Consider the following 17,779-nt stretch of genomic DNA (forward strand, 5'->3'; position numbering starts at 1 on the left):
TTACGTACCATGCTATGAGTCTCTCAATCTTATTTAAATCTGTTTGAACTTGCGGGAAAGTAGAGCTCTGACTCCTACCTGCCATAGGATAGAAGATCATGTTCCCAGCCAACATCCATTGACACGGGGGCAACATCCATTGGCAACTGCTCAGTTGGGGTGGGGACAGCTCTTTACTAGATGTCTACTATACTATCCTTTCTGGAAGGATAGGAATGCCTTACTACTATTTCCCATATGGCTTCCCTTGACATGAGGGGATCTTTCCTTGTTACCTCTGGGTGTTGTTCAAAGTCCTGACTCTGTGCTATGCTTCCATCCATGCCACTCCAGCTGGAAGATGGATGGACGTCTCTATCACCAGGTGGAGATGGAAGTTCAGGATTACGTATGTTCACGTGTTCTCTGCCGATACGCTGAGGAAGTGGGTCACTCATTACTGCCCAGCAGGAATGAAAATCTTCACTTCCTTTTTAGCTCTAGACTTTGCCAGCATAAGTTTTAATGAATTTCAAAATGCTGAAGTCTTAAACTTCAGAGAGCCATTGCATTTCATATTTGAATTAATCTATTAAGATCGACTCCTTCGTATTGGGGTTTATTTGTGCATTTCAAGCTAGAGCGACTATTCCTGTTGTTCTGAATTCAATTACGACGTTCTGACTCTGACCTTTAACAAGCTTCTGGAGATGTATAAAAACATGAAAACATTAATAAGTTATTAGCCTTGCCTACATCCACCAGTGAGAAATGTCATTTTGTTTCAACATGCTATCCTGTTATCATGCCTTGAATAGTTACAAAGACTTTTATATTCCCTTGTGCTTGTGCGTTTTTTTCTGTCGCACATCTGCTGCTTTAGACTAGCCACTCATCAGCTTTAATTTGACCTTCTGATCTCTAGGTTTCTCACAGGAGGCCAAAGGACCCCAAAGGTTAATTGCTGCTGTACTGCTTTCAATGGCACATACACCCTCTGTTGTCTTCTCTGCCCCATTGTCCTTTTTCTCAGAAACTCCCCAGCCTCAAAGACTTCCTACCTTCCGGTGTATCCATTCTATTATTAAATAGACAGTTTTGGGTATTTTTTGAATTCCAGGCAGTATATGTATACATTATACTGTCCTCTTGCTTGGAAACCATGGGCATCCGAAGTAAACTTCTTGAAGCCCTTGATAAATCATCTTCCATGGATGTTCAAGGAGTTCTATCTTCTGAGAAATTTTCCATGACACCCTCTCACATACTTCCTAAATTATCTTAAGTCCAGTATTAACTGTTAACACACAAATCTTAATTCTTTGCTATTATTTTTCTTTTTTAAAAATACACTATTTTTTATGACAGTTTTAGATACATAGAAACATTTTGAAGATGATACAGAATTCCCATATACTCACACCCAGTTTCCCATATTATTAACATTTTACATTGGTATAGTAGAATAGTTGTAGTTATTAATATGTTATTATTAACTAAAGTCCATATTTTATTCACATGCCCTTCTTTTTTACCCACTGACTATTTCCGTTCCAGGATTATATCCAGGATACCACATCACTTTTCATTGTCATGTCTTCTTAGGCATCTCTTGACTGTGACAGTTTCTTAGAGATTTCGTATTTTCAGTGATCTTGAGAATTTTGAAGAATATTTGATTTTTCTCTCACAGTTAGGATGAGTTATGGGGGCACCTAGGTGGCTCAGTTGGTTGAGCGTCCAACTTTGGCTCAGGTTGTGATCTCAAGGTTTGTGAGTTCGAGCCCCACATTGGGCTCTCTGCTGTCAGCGTGGAGCCCGCTTCAAACAAACAAAATGGGTTATGAAGTTTTAGGCAGAAAGATTACAGAGGTAAAAGGTAAAAGGCCATTCTCATCATTTCATGTCAAGGGTTCCTGCTGTCACTATGACTTCGTACTCTTGATTTGACCTTTAACACCTGATGGGTTTTTCAGGTTTCTTCACTAAAACTTAGTTTTCCCCCCCATTTCCATGCTGTATACTTTGGAAGGAAGTCACTATGCACAGCTCACACTTAAGGAATGAGGAGTCAGACTTCATTTCCCTGACGGTGAAATATCTACATAAATTACTGGAATTCTGCATGGGAGGCCTGTCTCTTCTCCTCCATTTATTTGTTCAGACACTAATTAATTTATATTATTATGAGCTCATGAATATTTTATATCTGACTCTCCTTTATTGCTCAAGTTGTTCCAGCTTTGGCCATTGGGAGCTGAGTTGACTCCTGTGTCTCTTTGGCATGAGAAAAAGAAATAACTTATTTCCCAAAATTCCTTAGACGATACTGTTCTACATGTGATGCCTTTCTGATGCTAATTTGTGCTGTGTGCATGTGTGTGTGTGTTGTGTGTGTGTGTGTGTGTGTGTGTGGTGTAACTTATATGAGTGTGGTGTAACTTATAATGAGAGACAACATAGTGTGCAAGAATAAGAAAAAGAAATGAGAAAAAGAAATAACTTATTTCCCAAAATTCCTTAGACGATACTGTTCTACATGTGATGCCTTTCTGATGCTAATTTGTGCTGTGTGCATGTGTGTGTGTGTTGTGTGTGTGTGTGTGTGTGTGTGTGGTGTAACTTATATGTGTGTGGTGTAACTTATAATGAGAGACAACATAGTGTGCAAGAATAAAAAGGGATTCAGGACTCAGTTTCCAAGATTTCAAGACTCAGCTTGTGATCTTCCAGAACGCTTCACTTGACCTGATGTTCCACATCTCAGGAAATGGCACCATCTTGGTTCACACTGAAAACTTGGAACAGACTTGGGGAGCCGGGGTGGCTCAGTCGGCTAAGCGTCCGACTTCGGCTCAGGTCATGATCTCATGGTTCATGGGTTCAAGCTCCGTGGCAGGCTCTGTGCTGACAGCTCGGAGCCTGGAGGCTGGTTCAGATCCTGTGTCTCCTTCTCTCTCTGCCCCTCCCTGCTCATGCTCTGTCTCACTCTCTCTCTCACAGATAAATAGATGTAGAAAAAAATTAAAAATAAAAAACTTGGAAAAGTCTTTTGCTGTATCCTATCAGTCACCATGTGCAACAGTCTTGCCACTGAATTAACTTTCAGTAATTCTGATTTTCTCTATTTTTGCTGCCACTGTCCTTTTCCCATTTATTTCTACCTCTCACAACTCCAGTTGCCTCCAAAGGCAAATTAAATTTGAATATATACAGGTTATTGTCATACTTAATAAAGTTTTTAAGAGTAAAACATTTCCATTCAGGTTTACATACACGTATAATAAAATTACATAGACATGAGATAATCTCCTGCTTAAAGTGGAGTAAACTCTGGAAAGCTTTTACTTTCTCCCATGCTTGCTTCCGGCTCTTTATCTTTTAATTTACACCTCACATCCTCAGAGTTGGCATCTTTGATCCAAAATTGAGGTTAGAATTTTAAGTTCTGGACCCTTGAATTTTATGGATCCAAGAACACAAAACCAATTTATATCTTTAGAGAGATTATTACAGACATAATTTTTAACAGTACTTGGGGTCTTTCCCCCCTTCTGCTTTGTAAGGTAAAGGCCTAAAAGGCATGTAGGATGCTGAAGAATCATTTTAATTTTCAAGTTTCCCATATGTTAATAGAGAAACTATGATTACAAGCTTATTTTGTAGGTATCAAATTAAGTATTTTCAAATCTGTAACATATGCTACAATGTGTAGGTTGATAATAATTACTAGAGCATAAGGCTGGGCATAATCAAACCTCAATAAATACAGCTATCTAGATGTTACGCCAAAGGTATGACTTTATCAACCCTCAAAAGGGTTTGAGCCAAGATTCTGCTGCTGATTATCCTCATGAACTGGGGGAAGCTCCAGCTGGAAGCCTGGGTTCTCCTGAAGTGGGGATAATAATACCTAACTAACAATGCAAAAATAATGGATGGGATAGGCTTTATTTAATTAGATGAGGTATCTGGACCAAGTTATCTCTATTTATGTAATGAATTTTTAATCTCTCTGTTTAATATTACATTTTCTAAACAACTTTACATTTAATGCCTTTCTGTTTAATTCTATGTTAATGAATCAGTTTATATATAAAAAAGAAAAGATATATAGAAAAATATGAGATTTCATGTACCCATCACCCAGGATAAAATATAATTTTTTTACAGATGCACTGGAAATGCCTTGTGTTCTTTCTCCCATTACCTTCCCTCTTTGTTAGAAGATGGCCAATATCCTAGAATTTGAATATTCCACTTCCGTGGATCTTTTTGCTTACCTAGTATTTAATATATTTCAACTAAGCAATTTAACTTATTTTAACTAAGCAATTTAACTTATTTAAAAGAAACTTTATATAAATGCTGTTATATACACATATATGTATACATATTTACCTATATATCTGTACAAATCTTAACTAAAATTTATCATTCAACGTTATATTTAAGAGATTTGGACTTATTGGTGAATGTATCTCTATTTTTTTTCAGTTTCACCATATAAATATATCAGAGTTGAGAACTGATTTATCTGTTTAATAATCCATAGTAATTTAGATCAGCAATGTCCCGTAGAATTGTCTGCAATGACATAAATGTACATAGGATTATTGAGTGCTTTAAATGTAGCTGGTGCAATACAGTAACTGATTTTATTCCATTTTAATTCAGTGAATTAAAATTTAAATTTGGTTAGCCACATGTGGTCAGTAACTACTGTCCTGGGCAACAGATATTTGGATTTTTGTTCAGTTTTTTTGTTACATCAGCTAATGCCTGTTTGTGACCTCTCTGGACATGTGAGAGTTCCTCTTAGATGCATATCAAATACTAGCACCGATGGGCCACAGGTCAGGCACATCCCAAAACTGTAATAGAGTTGCCATGTTACTCCCTAAAGTTATTGTAACAATTTATACTCCTATTGTCAATATGTGGGAATTCCTGTGTTCCTACTTACTACATCACTCTTGAAATTGTCAAGCTCTCAAAATATCAATACTATGCGTCTTAACATTTCTTGTTGTGCCTTTAATTTTGATTTACTTCATCACAGGAAAGGTTGAGTACCTCTCATGTTAGTTTTTAGCCATTTGGAGTTCCATTTTTCTTAAACAGCTGGTCATAAAATGTATCCATTTACTTTATTGGCAAAAATTTTAGACGTAGGGCAACCTTCGTTTGTGCATTAATACTCCCATTGTATTCAAGAAGAATCTGATAAAAAAGGGAAGCAGAGTATTGTGCAGCCAGTAATGTCAGTCGTTGAGTTGTTTTTTTCCACCCTTCCCTCACCCCCATACTAGTCTCTTTCCTTTGGACTAAGGGATTTTGATGAATTTCTTATTTGGAGAAACTAGGAAAGGATCAAACATCATGGTTCTCGTTGCCTTATGCATGACTTAACTGGGTTGAAAAACCAGTGGATGTAGCTTGTCTGTTATGTGTTCTGGGGTCCACTGAGGCAGAACATTGATGAGTGTTATTAAGATGACCCAGGCTGGGGAAGTTTTCTGTGGAGATGCATCAATCATTCATTGTTTTTTGTTTGTTTGCTTTGTTTTGATCAGCCCCGCCTGATGCTTTCCTATTGCTTGAGGTTCCTTTAGATTGGAAATCACTTTTGGGTTTCCTACACTTAATACCCGCTCCTCTAATTCCGTCATCGTCTCATCCCTCCCTGGTATACAGCACACACAGAACCTATGTTTTGGTATTATCAGCAATGAATTTAGAAGGTTCAAAATTTGATGCAGCTAGTATTCCTCCCTCCATAATGGCCGCTGGCCTTCCATCAGGATAGGAGTATGTATATGCACATATCTGTAAATATTCCTGTGTGTATCATCTGTATGTATATTACACTCAACAAGAATTTATTTTCATGTCCACCTCTAAGGCATTACCAGAGGGCTCATTCTGTCCTCTTCTACTTGGTTTTCTGTTTCTACTTGTTTATTCTACTCTAACAGTGGGAAACTATGTCCCTCAATCCACTATCCAATTACAGTTATAGCTACAATTGTTCAATTCCAAAAAAACATCCAGAGTGTTTCCAAAATTGTTAACCCATATTTCTGTGAGATACAGTTTTATCAAAGTACAGTGCTTTGTACAGTACTTGTTCCTTTTAGTCTTACAGGCTCCACTCGTTTCCAAAGTTACTTAAGTCAGTATCCCCCCTTCCCCGCACCTCCTTCAATAAAGCTGCTTCATACATTTGTAAGACAGATTCTTTTGTCACTCTGCATTCCACCCCACGATCCTCTGATCTCTGAAATGATTCTTGTCTGCATTGTGTATATCCAAGTTCAATTTTGAACTGGAAAGTTCTACAGGTTTTGACAAATGCATGGTGTCATGTATCCCCTATTACCGTATCATACAGAATAGTTCACTACCCTGAAAATTGCCTGTGCTTCATGTATTTGGTCCTCCCACTGTTAACCTCCCACCTCATCCCCTTACAAGCACTAAACTAGTATCTTATGATCTGTTTTTCGAGAATAACATGTAGTTGGACGTAATCTTTTTTTAAGCTTGGCTTCTTTCACTCACCATTGCACAGTTAGGATTTATTCATGTCTTCTCATGGCTCGAGAGGCAATTTCTTTTCACCCTGAATAGCATTCCATTGCGTCGAGGTGGCACAGTTTCTCTGTTTACCTCTTGAGGGATATCTTGGTTGATTCAGTTTGGGACTGAATTATAAATAGATCTACTATAAACTTTCAGGTGTACTGGTTTTGTGGGTTTTGTGTGTGTGTGTGTGTGTGTGTGTGTGTGTGTGTGTGTGTGTATGTGACTATAAGTTATCAAATTAATTGTTTAAATACTTAGGAGAGTGACTTCTAGATCGTATCGTAAGGTGATACTTAACTTTGTAAGAAACTACCAAACTGTATTCCAAAGGGGCTGTACCTTTTTGTAATCCCACTAGCAGTGATGAAAGATACTGTTTTTCTGCATATCGGTCACCAGTTAGCAGTGTCGGTTTAGTTTTGGTTTTGGTTTGTTTGTTTTGAATTTGCCATTTGTGTGTGTGTTGTATTGTGGTGCCACATTGTTGTTTTAATTTGCATTTCTCTTAGGACAGGCGATTTAGAGTGCCTTTGCGTATGCTTCTTTGTTGCTTGTATGTCTTTGATGAGGTGTCTGTCAAGTTCTTCGCCCATTTTCCATGTGGGTTGTTTGTTTCCTCATTGTTGAATTTTTAGTTCTTTGTATTTTTGGGGTCCAGGTCCTTCCTAAGATTCATGTTTGGCACATACTTTCTCCCAGTCTGTGATTGGACTTTTTGTCCCACCCCCTCCCCAGATCCGGAAGAGAAATGTCAGGATCCTCACTGTGAGAACATGGTCAAGTTCCTGGACGTAAAGCCCATGAAAGTGTGGGCGCCCCCAAGACTGAGGCCCCGGGGTTTTCCGCTGGCAGTGATTCACCAGGAGTAGGACCATGAGATTGTTCCCACCGTTCCCACCCGTTCATGGCTCTCCTGCTCTGACTCTGGTTGCGTCTGCCTGTCCCGGTTTCCAGGAGGCAGTCTGTCCTGTAGCTTCTCTTCTCTTACATGTTCTAGAAAAGTCATTGACTTTCTGTTTGTCCAGGTTTTCTTAGTATCAGAATGAATGAGAGTGATAACTTCCAGCATGTTTATGTGTTGGGCCTGAAACCAGAAGTCTCATGTATTTTTTATAAATAGAATATGGCCTTTACTGTTGTTGTTTTACTTACTCTGTATTTGAATTTATGTTAGTTATATCCGTTTTTGCATTTTGATTTTTTTTTTTTTTTCTGGTTTGGTCAAATTACTATTGATTCTGTATTTCCCATTGCCAACTTAGAAAATTTAGTGTGCTTCTCCATTCCATTCTGAACCTGGAATTCATGCATTTATTCAATGAATATTTATCAATTACCCACTACTAATTGTTTCTTCCTGGCATGGGAATAAAGCATTTGAACAAAATAGATAAGACCTCGCCATCGTGGAGTTTATATTCTAGTCATTCTAGTGAAGAAAAGAGCAAATAAATATACAATAAAATGTCAGTAATAAGTGCCATGAAGACAAAAATAAATCAGGTAATGAGTTGGAAATTGGTAAGACTGTTGCATTAGTCATGATGCTTGGGAAAATTCTGAGAAGGGTCTATATTACTGGCAATAAGAAACATATTTTTTTGTGTAATTAAAAATCAAAACTCTATTTTTCCCCACAAATATGTTTCACTACTGTCAGTGCCCTTATTTCCAGAATGAGGTCTTCCAGACGCTTCTATTTTCTTTCTGTTTTCCTTTTTTTCCTTCATTGTCAACATCTATATTTACTTATATAGATTACATTTTTATCGATTTTATAAATTAAATAAAAATTTAAAAAATAAAATTAAAAATATAAAATTTAAAAAATAAAAAAAAATAAAAAATACCCCCTTATGCTTGTCTATATTTTCTTTACTTCTTTCTCTTAATGTTTCTTTTAAATTTATTTTTGAGAGAAAGAGCATGAGCTGGGGAGGGGGGAGAGAGAGAGAGAGAGAGAGAGTGAGAGGGACAGAGGATCTGAAGTGGGCTCTGAGATGATAGCAGCTAGCCTGATGTGGGGCTTGAACTCTAGAACCGTGGGATCATGACCTGAGCTGAAGTCGGACGCTCAACCGACTGAGCCACCCAGATACCCCAATCTATATTTTCTTTAAATTATACTGCCAATGTTGTTATATATTTGCTTATATGTCTCTTCATAGATATTTATGTAAATTACGTATTGCCGTATATTTCATACATTTCATTACTCATCACTTTCTTCTTTTCAAAATTTTTACTCATTGTAGAGATTTAAAGAAAAATGTTGGTTAGAGTCTTCACTCATATATCTCCTTTAAATGAGATTCATGGGCGATAAACTCTTCAATATCCACAAACATCCTTCTTTTGCCCTAGTAAGATATTGACAGCATTGTTGGGTGTAACAGTTTTGTATCACACTATTTTCTTTTGATTGGTTTTCTACCACCTTTTGGCTTGTGGTGTTACAATGAAAAATCTATTAATACTTCCCTGGTCTTTTCCTTGTTAAGAAAATGTTTCTCCATCCAGAGTTTGTAAGATTTTCTCTTCATTTTTTTTTTCACATGTGATTCTGAGACTCTTCTCTATGGTCTTATTTGTCTTTATCTGCTCTTAAGAGCTCAAGTCTTGTTGGAATGCCTTCCATAGTGGTGGTTCTACAAGTGGTACAAGATAAAGATGGTTAGTAGCTTGTCAGCAAGTAGAATGCAGGTTCTCGTTGAGGTATTAATGTTTTTCTCTTTCCTGGAATCATGAATAGAAGGACCCAGATTTGGTACTTTCGGTACTTGGAGACCAGGCAGATTGGGCAAATTCACACTGGATCAATATGGTTCTTACACTTTTGTTGGCCAGGCTCTTTCTAGGAGATGCAGAGACAGATATGGACGCAGACACAGACACAGATATACACACATGTACAGATATGAATAGAGATAGAGATAGAGATGTATAGACATTATGTGTTTTCTTTATACCTCTCTTAAAGTGGCCTCTAGTCCCTGCACTGGCCACAAGAGCCTTGCACCACTTTTGTGAAGAGTCTTTAACAGAGACTACTTGCCAGAAGGGTTATTGCTTAATGAAGATTTTAAATTTAAATTTGACTCTTTATTGACACAAAGTCTAGAGTTATGTGTAACAAAATTCCATGTAATTTCCAGAATAAGTGAATATATGCTGAAACAGACTTTTTCAGTTGTAATCAGGCTAGAAAATGGTTCTCAGATTTTTTTAAAACTTTTTTTTAATGTTTATTTATTTTTGAGAGAGAGAGAGCTTGAGCAGGGGAGGGGCAGAGAGAGAGGGAGACGCAGAATCTGAAACAGGCTCCAGGCTCTGAGCGGTCAGCACAGAGCCCGACGCGGGGCTCGAACTCACAGACCGCGAGATTGTGACCTGAGCCGAAGTCGGGCGCTTAACCGACTGAACCACCCAGGCACCCCTCAGATTTCTTTTATCACATCAAATATCACATGGTTATCACAGTTTCCCTCAGTAGGAATTTAAAATGAATTTTCACTTAACTTACATGTTAATTTGCCTCAGAATTAACAGTAAAGTGGAGCTACTAATATCATAGAGCCCTGGAGCATTTTCAGGGATACGTAAACTTTTAATAAGGAAATGATTTCTCTTATATAAGTCTAGGTAGGGAGCACTTTAGAAAGATAATGCAGAATTAACTAGAAATGCCCCTAAATGGAAGCTAAGCTGACCGATGGGGTGAACACAATGACAGTGGAAAAGTTTCAACGGTGGCAGGTTCTCCATCTGTTAGGATCAAAACCCAAGCTTTTGCAGCGTTGAGCATGACTTTGGACCGGATAGTTTTTAATATTCATTCCAATGGCAAGATTCAATGTGTACAGAATTGTAAAAATTACCTGCCTGTAGAACACCAAGGAAAAGAATTCGTCTCAAATACGTTGTGACTATAATTTTTAAAAATTTTATTTAGTTATTTACATTTATTTAAGTTCAAGTTAGTGAAAATATAGTGTAGTATTGGTTTCAGTAATTGATTCAGCATTTACTTATAACACCCAGTGCTCATCCCAGCAAGTGCCCTCCTTAATGCCCATCGCCTATTTAGACCATCCCCCTCCAACCTCCCCTAGAGCAACCTTCATTTTGTGCTCAGTATTTAAGAGTCTCTTATGGTTTGCCTCCCTCTCTGTTTTTATCTTAGTTTTCCTTCCCTTCCCCTATGTTTGTCTGTTTTGTTTCTTAAATTCCATATATGAGTGAAATCCTGTGATACTTGTCTTTAAATCAAAGAGCAGAGGCATAGCACATATAGGTGGCAATGTATTTTGGGTCAGGTGTGATGAGGTTCTAAACTGATACTGAGTTTACCCCAAGGGACACAAATGCCATCTGTTACCTATAAAGTTAGTTATTTTTATTATTGTTGAACTCATTTGTCTCTTCAAGTGGGTAGATGGGTGATGTAAAGAACATAGTATTTCTTAGTGGATATCTCTTGATATTTGGAATAGTCATTAAGTCACAGTTACTTTTAGGCTTCAGATATGCACGCTTTAGAAGTCATTTTATTTTTTTTTTAATTCCAAATTGGAAGCAAGACGTATGTGTAGCAAAGATTTCACATGTACTCCACAGTTAATAATGATTTTATTTCCAATGTTGTCTGCTCAAACTGAGACAGTAGCTTATCAATGTCAAGTAGCCTGATTATAAAATCTGCAGATCTTGGGGCACTTGGGTGGCTCAGTCACGTAAGTGTCAAACTCTTAATTTCGTCTCAGGTCATGATCTCGCAATCCGTGGGATTGAGCACCACGTTAGGCTCCAGGCTAGTGACGTGGAGCCTACTTGGGATTCTCTCTCTCTCTCCCTCCTTCTCTGCCCCTTCCCCACTCACTTGCATATGCATGCTCTCTCTAAATAAACAAACAAACAAATAAATAAATAAATCTTAAAAACAAATAAAATAGAGTCTACAGATCCTGGCTTTGGAGTGATGAAACAGCCGCTGAAGACCAGAGGTACCATTGCCACATGGTCTCCTAATCATCATAGGCATCTACAGGGAAGTCATATAAGCCAGACCGTGTGCGGTCTCGGAGTTGTGTAGGAGCTTGGCTATCCAGCACTCACAGGCATGACACAGTAGCTCAGGAAACGCCACATGACCAGCATCTACCGGGTTAGACCACCTGAGTGGTAGCAGCCCCAGGCAGAGGTCCTACCATGGCGCATTCAGTAGCCTGCACCTCAGACACTGCCCCGAGTACACCGCAGAGAGGGGGAGAGTGGGTCCCAGCCCCTGCTGTACCGCATTGTACCTGCCTGGTAGTAAGGCCACCTCGGTCAGTAAGACGCCTTGCCTAAGGAACGGTAGAGGGCACTCCAACACCACTGCCCGAGGACGTGGCCTGTGTGCTGACCTCTGGGCCGAGGTCTCAGCTGGTGGTACGGAAGACTGTTTCTGCGAAGTATGCAAGCAGCACCTTGGGAAACTGCAGGGGCAGGGCGCTAAGGGTTAGGATCATTGAAAATGTTCCTGGGTTGTTGGAAGCTAGCCTGCCCCTTGGCCACTTGGGACTCGCCCGGAATTTTATTTCTAAACTGTGTTGGGGTCAACATCAGATTAAGAAAAAGTCATCCTTTAAAACCAGTGCTTTGACCATCACTAATATTAGAAAGCCAATCAGGTATAGAGTCACCAGACCGGATTATGGTATAGAAAAAGATTGGGATTCCATGACTCATATTTTTGTGCACTGATAGGAACCAGCCTATGAGTAACACATACAATAAATAGAATACAATATTAGAGGAAACTCCCAAGTCTACTCAACTATTTTCCATTAGGTACGAATCAGCTCCTGTAACTTTAAATAAAATACATTCTAGGTCTTACGCTAGGTATTTTTAAGAGTGTATTTTATTTCATCCTTGTACCAAGTAGGTGAGATAAGGATAGCTGGTACCATTTTAGCGAATGCAACCAAGGATTCGCATTTTTAAGTTACCCACTTTTAGAAAAGCGGGGAGTGATTTTTCTTTTTCCAGGATGACTCATTATTAAATCTCTCCATGGTTTAAGACTTTCCTGGAGTATTTTTGCACTTTCCTAAGTAGCTAAAACTAAACCCTCAACTTACACATCAGGAGTACTTATTTTCTCTCAGGATTGAAAAAATAAAAATAAAACACATTTTCTATACTTTATTTAATGAATTCTCATAATCTAGAGACGGTAAAATTAAACACATAGTGGGGCCCCTGGGTGGCTCCGTCCGTTAAGTGTCCAACTTCAGCCCCATGTCGGGCTCTGTGCTGACAGCTCAGAGCCTGGACCTGCTTCGGATTCTGTGCCTCCCTCTCTCTCTCTCTCTGACCCTCCTCTGCTCATGCTGTCTCTGTCTCCTTCAAAAATAAACATTAAAAAAAAAAAACAAACAGATAGATGAATCAAACCAAACAATTAAAACGTTTAACTGACATACGGTGTGAGAGAGGTAAATACATATTTACACAGAAACACAGAGGGGTAACAGCTAACATCTTAAATTATGTCAGATGAAAAATAACTTTGTATTAGGCTTGAATTAAAAAAAACTATTAGTTTATTTATTTTTAGAGAGAGAGGGAGAGAGAGAATCCCAAAGCAGACTCCACTCTGTTAGTGCAGAGCCCGATGCAGAGCTCGAACTCACAAACCATGATATCATTACCTGAGCTGAAATCAAGAGTCAGATGCTTAACGGACTGAGTCACCCAAGGAATCCCTTGATTTTTTTTTTTTTGTTGATAATCATATTTCTGAGTGTCCATCATGAAAAATGAAATAAATTATCTTTTCTTCCAGTAACATTACTGTTAGGCTTTGGAAACAGCTGAATAAGACTTATTATTTGTAGGTCTACACTACGATATAATTTCTTTTTTCTTTCTTTTTTTTTTTACACTACAATTTCTAAGTAGAATTGAAATGGAAAAATCTCAGCCTTTTATGTTTTCAAAGTACCAGCTATACTTACAGAATGTTTTGATTTCGTTTAAATTAATGTATGGATTTGGGGGGCGCCTGGGTGGCTCAGTCGGTTGAGCGGCCGACTTCGGCTCAGGTCATGATCTTGCGGTCCGTGAGTTCGAGCCCTGCGTCGGGCTCTGTGCTGACAGCTCAGAGCCTGGAGCCTGTTTCGGATTCTGTGTCTCCCTCTCTCTCTCTGACCCTCCCCTGTTCATGCTCTGTCTCTCTCTGTCTCAAAAATAAATAACTGTTAAAAAAAATAAATTAATGTATTGATTTGAATAGTTTAATAGCCCATTTCACATTCTCCGACCAGATTTCTGTTTATGGTACTATGATAAGGTGCTTTAGAAATTCCCCTATGAAAGCTATGGTTTCAGTTTCATCTCACTGGAGGTTTCTGCAAGTGAAGGAACTTTAATAGGATATATTTTAAATTTAAGGAAAGAATGGTTTGACGGGGAATAATCAACCTTGGGCTGAAGAATGACATCAGTGGTACCTATCAAAAGCAGGATGGAACTGTGGCCCTGTATGGATCTTGTTGCATGTCAGAAGCTCCTTCTAATAGATGGTCCTGATGAGGTGTGTACTAAGATTGACCCAAATATAACTTTTTCACAGTAAAAACGGGTACACTATTTAAAAGCGCTGTAGGATGGATAAAATCAGCTCTTTGATATGAAAGCAAATTCTTCATGTTATTTTAAGTCATTATTTATATACAATAAGCTTAAACTTTTTAAGCGAATAATTCAAAGACTTTTGACAAACAGATACAGAACAGCGGACACTGGGTTTAACACATGGCCCACAACAACCTATGACCTATGTTTTTATCTCCGTTAGTTCCCTTTTTGAGAATATCATATAATGGAATTGTGTAATATGAAGAATTTACGTCTGCTGCTCACCCTTCGCATTTTGGAATTCATCCCTGTTGCTGCATATATTAAAATTTTTTTTTTCTTTTCATCGCGGAGCAGTAGTCCATTGAACGAATGTGCCAGAATTTGACCATTCACCATGTGACGAACAGTTGGGTTGTTTCCAGTTTGGGGCTCTAAATATATTTTTAAAGATACTGTGGGTTTTCGTCTGAAACTCTGTGTGAACCTGTGTTCTCACTGTAAGTGAGTAGCTGAAAGTGGAATCGCTGAGCTGAATGGTAACTGCGTTTTTAGGTTTATGAAAAACCGTCCAACGTTTTCCAAAGAGGCTGCGACATCTTGGGTTTGCGCCATCCGTGTGTGTGAGTTCTCCTTGCTCCATATCCTCCTTAGCATTTGTTATATTCATTCTTTGTTGTTCTGGTTTTTTTTTGCCAGTGTAATTGAGTTGAAGTGGTATCCGTTGTGCTTTTAATTGGCTTCCCTAAAAACTAACGGATTTGACCATTTTCCCATATCTTGTCGCCATTTGTATTTTTCCTTTGGTGAAGTCTATTCATATCTTTTTTTCTCTCTATTGGATCATTTATCCTTCAGTTGTTGGATTATTGAATTACATGCATTGTTTCTATATTAATAATATAAACCCTAATACCATTTTTTGGACATATTTATTTTGACGTGTATTTATTTTGACACGTATTTTTTTGACGTGTATTTATTTTTGAGAGTGAGAAAGAGACAGAATGCAAGCAGCAGAGGGGCAGAGAGAGAGAGGGAGACATAGAATCTGAAGCCAGCTCCAGGCTCCAAGCTGTCAGCACAGAGCCTAATGTGGGGCTCAAATTCATGAGCCACAGGATCAAGACCTGAGCTGAAGTTGGATGCTTAGCTGCCTGAGCAACCCAGGCACCCCCATAACAATTATCTATTTTAAAAATATTTTCTGCTAGTTGGTGGCTTTTCCTTTCATTTTATTAAAAGAGTGCTTTTTTTGGGTTTTTTGTTTGCTTATTTTTTGTTTTGTTTTGTTTTTGAGGGAGAGAACTAGTGCAAGCAGGGGAGAGGGACAGAGGGAGAGAAAGAATCCCAAGCCGGCTCCACACCCAGCACCGAGCCTGAGGGCTCTATCCCAGGATCCTGGGACCACAACCCAAGTCGAAAGCAAGAGTCAGACGCTTAACCAACTGAGCCACCTGGGTGCCCCCAAAAGGGTTTTATGAAGTGCCAACCTTCTTATTTATTTTGAGGAAGTCAAATTTATGATTTTTTTCCTTTATGGTTTTTACTTTTTTGAGTTTTAATAAAGACAGCTTTGCATAAGTGAAGGTCAGCAAGATCTTCTTTGATGGTTTCAATCAGATATGTCATAGTTTTCATTTTTGTATTTAACTTAATGATACAAATTTGGTAAACTTTGGAATATGGTGAAAGATAGAGTTCAGAGTACACATTTATTTTTGCATGTGTATTTCCACGATTTCCAGCATTGTTTTTTGAAAATACTACACTTTCTCCCTTAAATTATTTTTGTATCTGAATATCTGTCAAAAATGAATTGATCATATAAAATGGGTAGACCTATGGATAGTCCATTGATCTACCTGGTTGTTTTTGAGTCAATATTACACTGTCTTAATAATTTCAGTTCTATATTAAGTTGTGAAACTAGGTGGTCTTAGTCCTCCAGCTTTGTTCCTTTTTTCCAATTTGTTGACTTTTCCACATATCCTATTTTTCCATAAAAAATATTTTATAATCAGTGTGCCCATTTCTACCGAAATTCAGTTGGAATCTTTATTGAGATTTCATTGAATATATATAATTTGGGGGTATTATTGATATCTTATTATTACTGATTCTCTAATTCATGGGCATCAGATACTCCTCTGTTTAGATCATCTTCAGTTTCCTCAGAAATACTTTACAGTTTATAAGGTACAAGCCTTACATATATTTTATGAAATTTATCCCTAAACCTTTCATACTTTTCATGCTATTTTAAGTCTTTTCAATTCTGTCAGTTTTATTTTGCATATTTGGAAGCTCCCTCTTTTGGAGGGTTATATTCTTATATGTTTAGGATTGTTAGGTTGTCTTGGGGAGTTGACTGTTATCACATTATACAAAACCCTTCTTTAACCTTGGTAGTATTCCTTGTTATAAAGTCTACATAGCCTGATATTTATGTAGCCAGTAAGGATCTTGTGGATTTGTGTTTGCATGGCTTGTGTTGGCATATGGACTCATATTTCATGAGTTCATCATTAATCTGTCTTTGTTTTATATATTGAAAGTGGATTTTCTTTTAACATGGCATGTATGTGAATCTTGCTTTTTTATCCAACTTCACAATTTCTATCATTTAACTGGTGTACTTAGGAGTTGTATTTAATGTAATTGTCAATATGTTTACTTTTAAATCTATTATTTTGATACTTATTTCCTATTTTGCTTTGCTCCTCTTTCTTCCTTTCCTTCTTTTTGGCCGTTATTTAGAAAAAAAATTATACTTTTTATTCTATGTTATCCTCACTACTAATTTTTGGATCATACTTCCATGTTTTGTTTGTTAGTAGTTGTTCTAGGATTACAAAATACGCTTTATTACAGTTTACCTCCCCATAGTACTACTTATTGCACAGTATAAGAATCTTATCACAATAATCTCCCATTTCCTCACTTTCCTCCTTTGTATTTCATTATCTAACCTTTTACTTTGACTTTTAGTGTATAAAACTCCCAATACACTTGTTTTTTTAATATTACTATTTTTCTTTAAAGAGGTTATATATATGGAAAATACTTTAAGAAAATATTTTATCTTTAAGTAATCTGTACACCCAGCATGGGGCTCAAACTTCCAACTCTGAGATCAAGAGTTGCATACTCTACTGACTGAGCCCTGGAAAACACTTCTTATATTTACTCTAATTTTCACCACTTTTGATGCCCTTAATTTCTTTTTGTAGATCCAGATTTCCATCTGGTACCATGTTTATTCTACCTGTAAGGGAGATCTGCTTTCAGTAAATCTGGCGGGTTTTGTCTTCCATCAGTGCATAGTTTTTGATGAAAAGTCTGTTATTTCTGGTAGATTTTTCTCTTTCTCTTATTTTTTACTCCCTCTTACTTCCTTCAATACTTTCTCTTATTCTTTGTTTTTCCACCCTTTGGCTATGACATGTCATTGTGAATTTTCTTTGTGTTTCACCCGTTTATAGTTCTCTGAACATCATGGGTCAACTGTTACTGGTTTTCATTAATTTAAGAAAACTCTTGCCACTTTTGTTCCACTATTCCTCTGACCCATTCTTACCTTTTA

This window comes from Panthera leo, chromosome A3 (genome assembly GCF_018350215.1).
Source record: "Panthera leo isolate Ple1 chromosome A3, P.leo_Ple1_pat1.1, whole genome shotgun sequence".
NCBI classification, from domain to species: Eukaryota; Metazoa; Chordata; class Mammalia; order Carnivora; family Felidae; genus Panthera; species Panthera leo.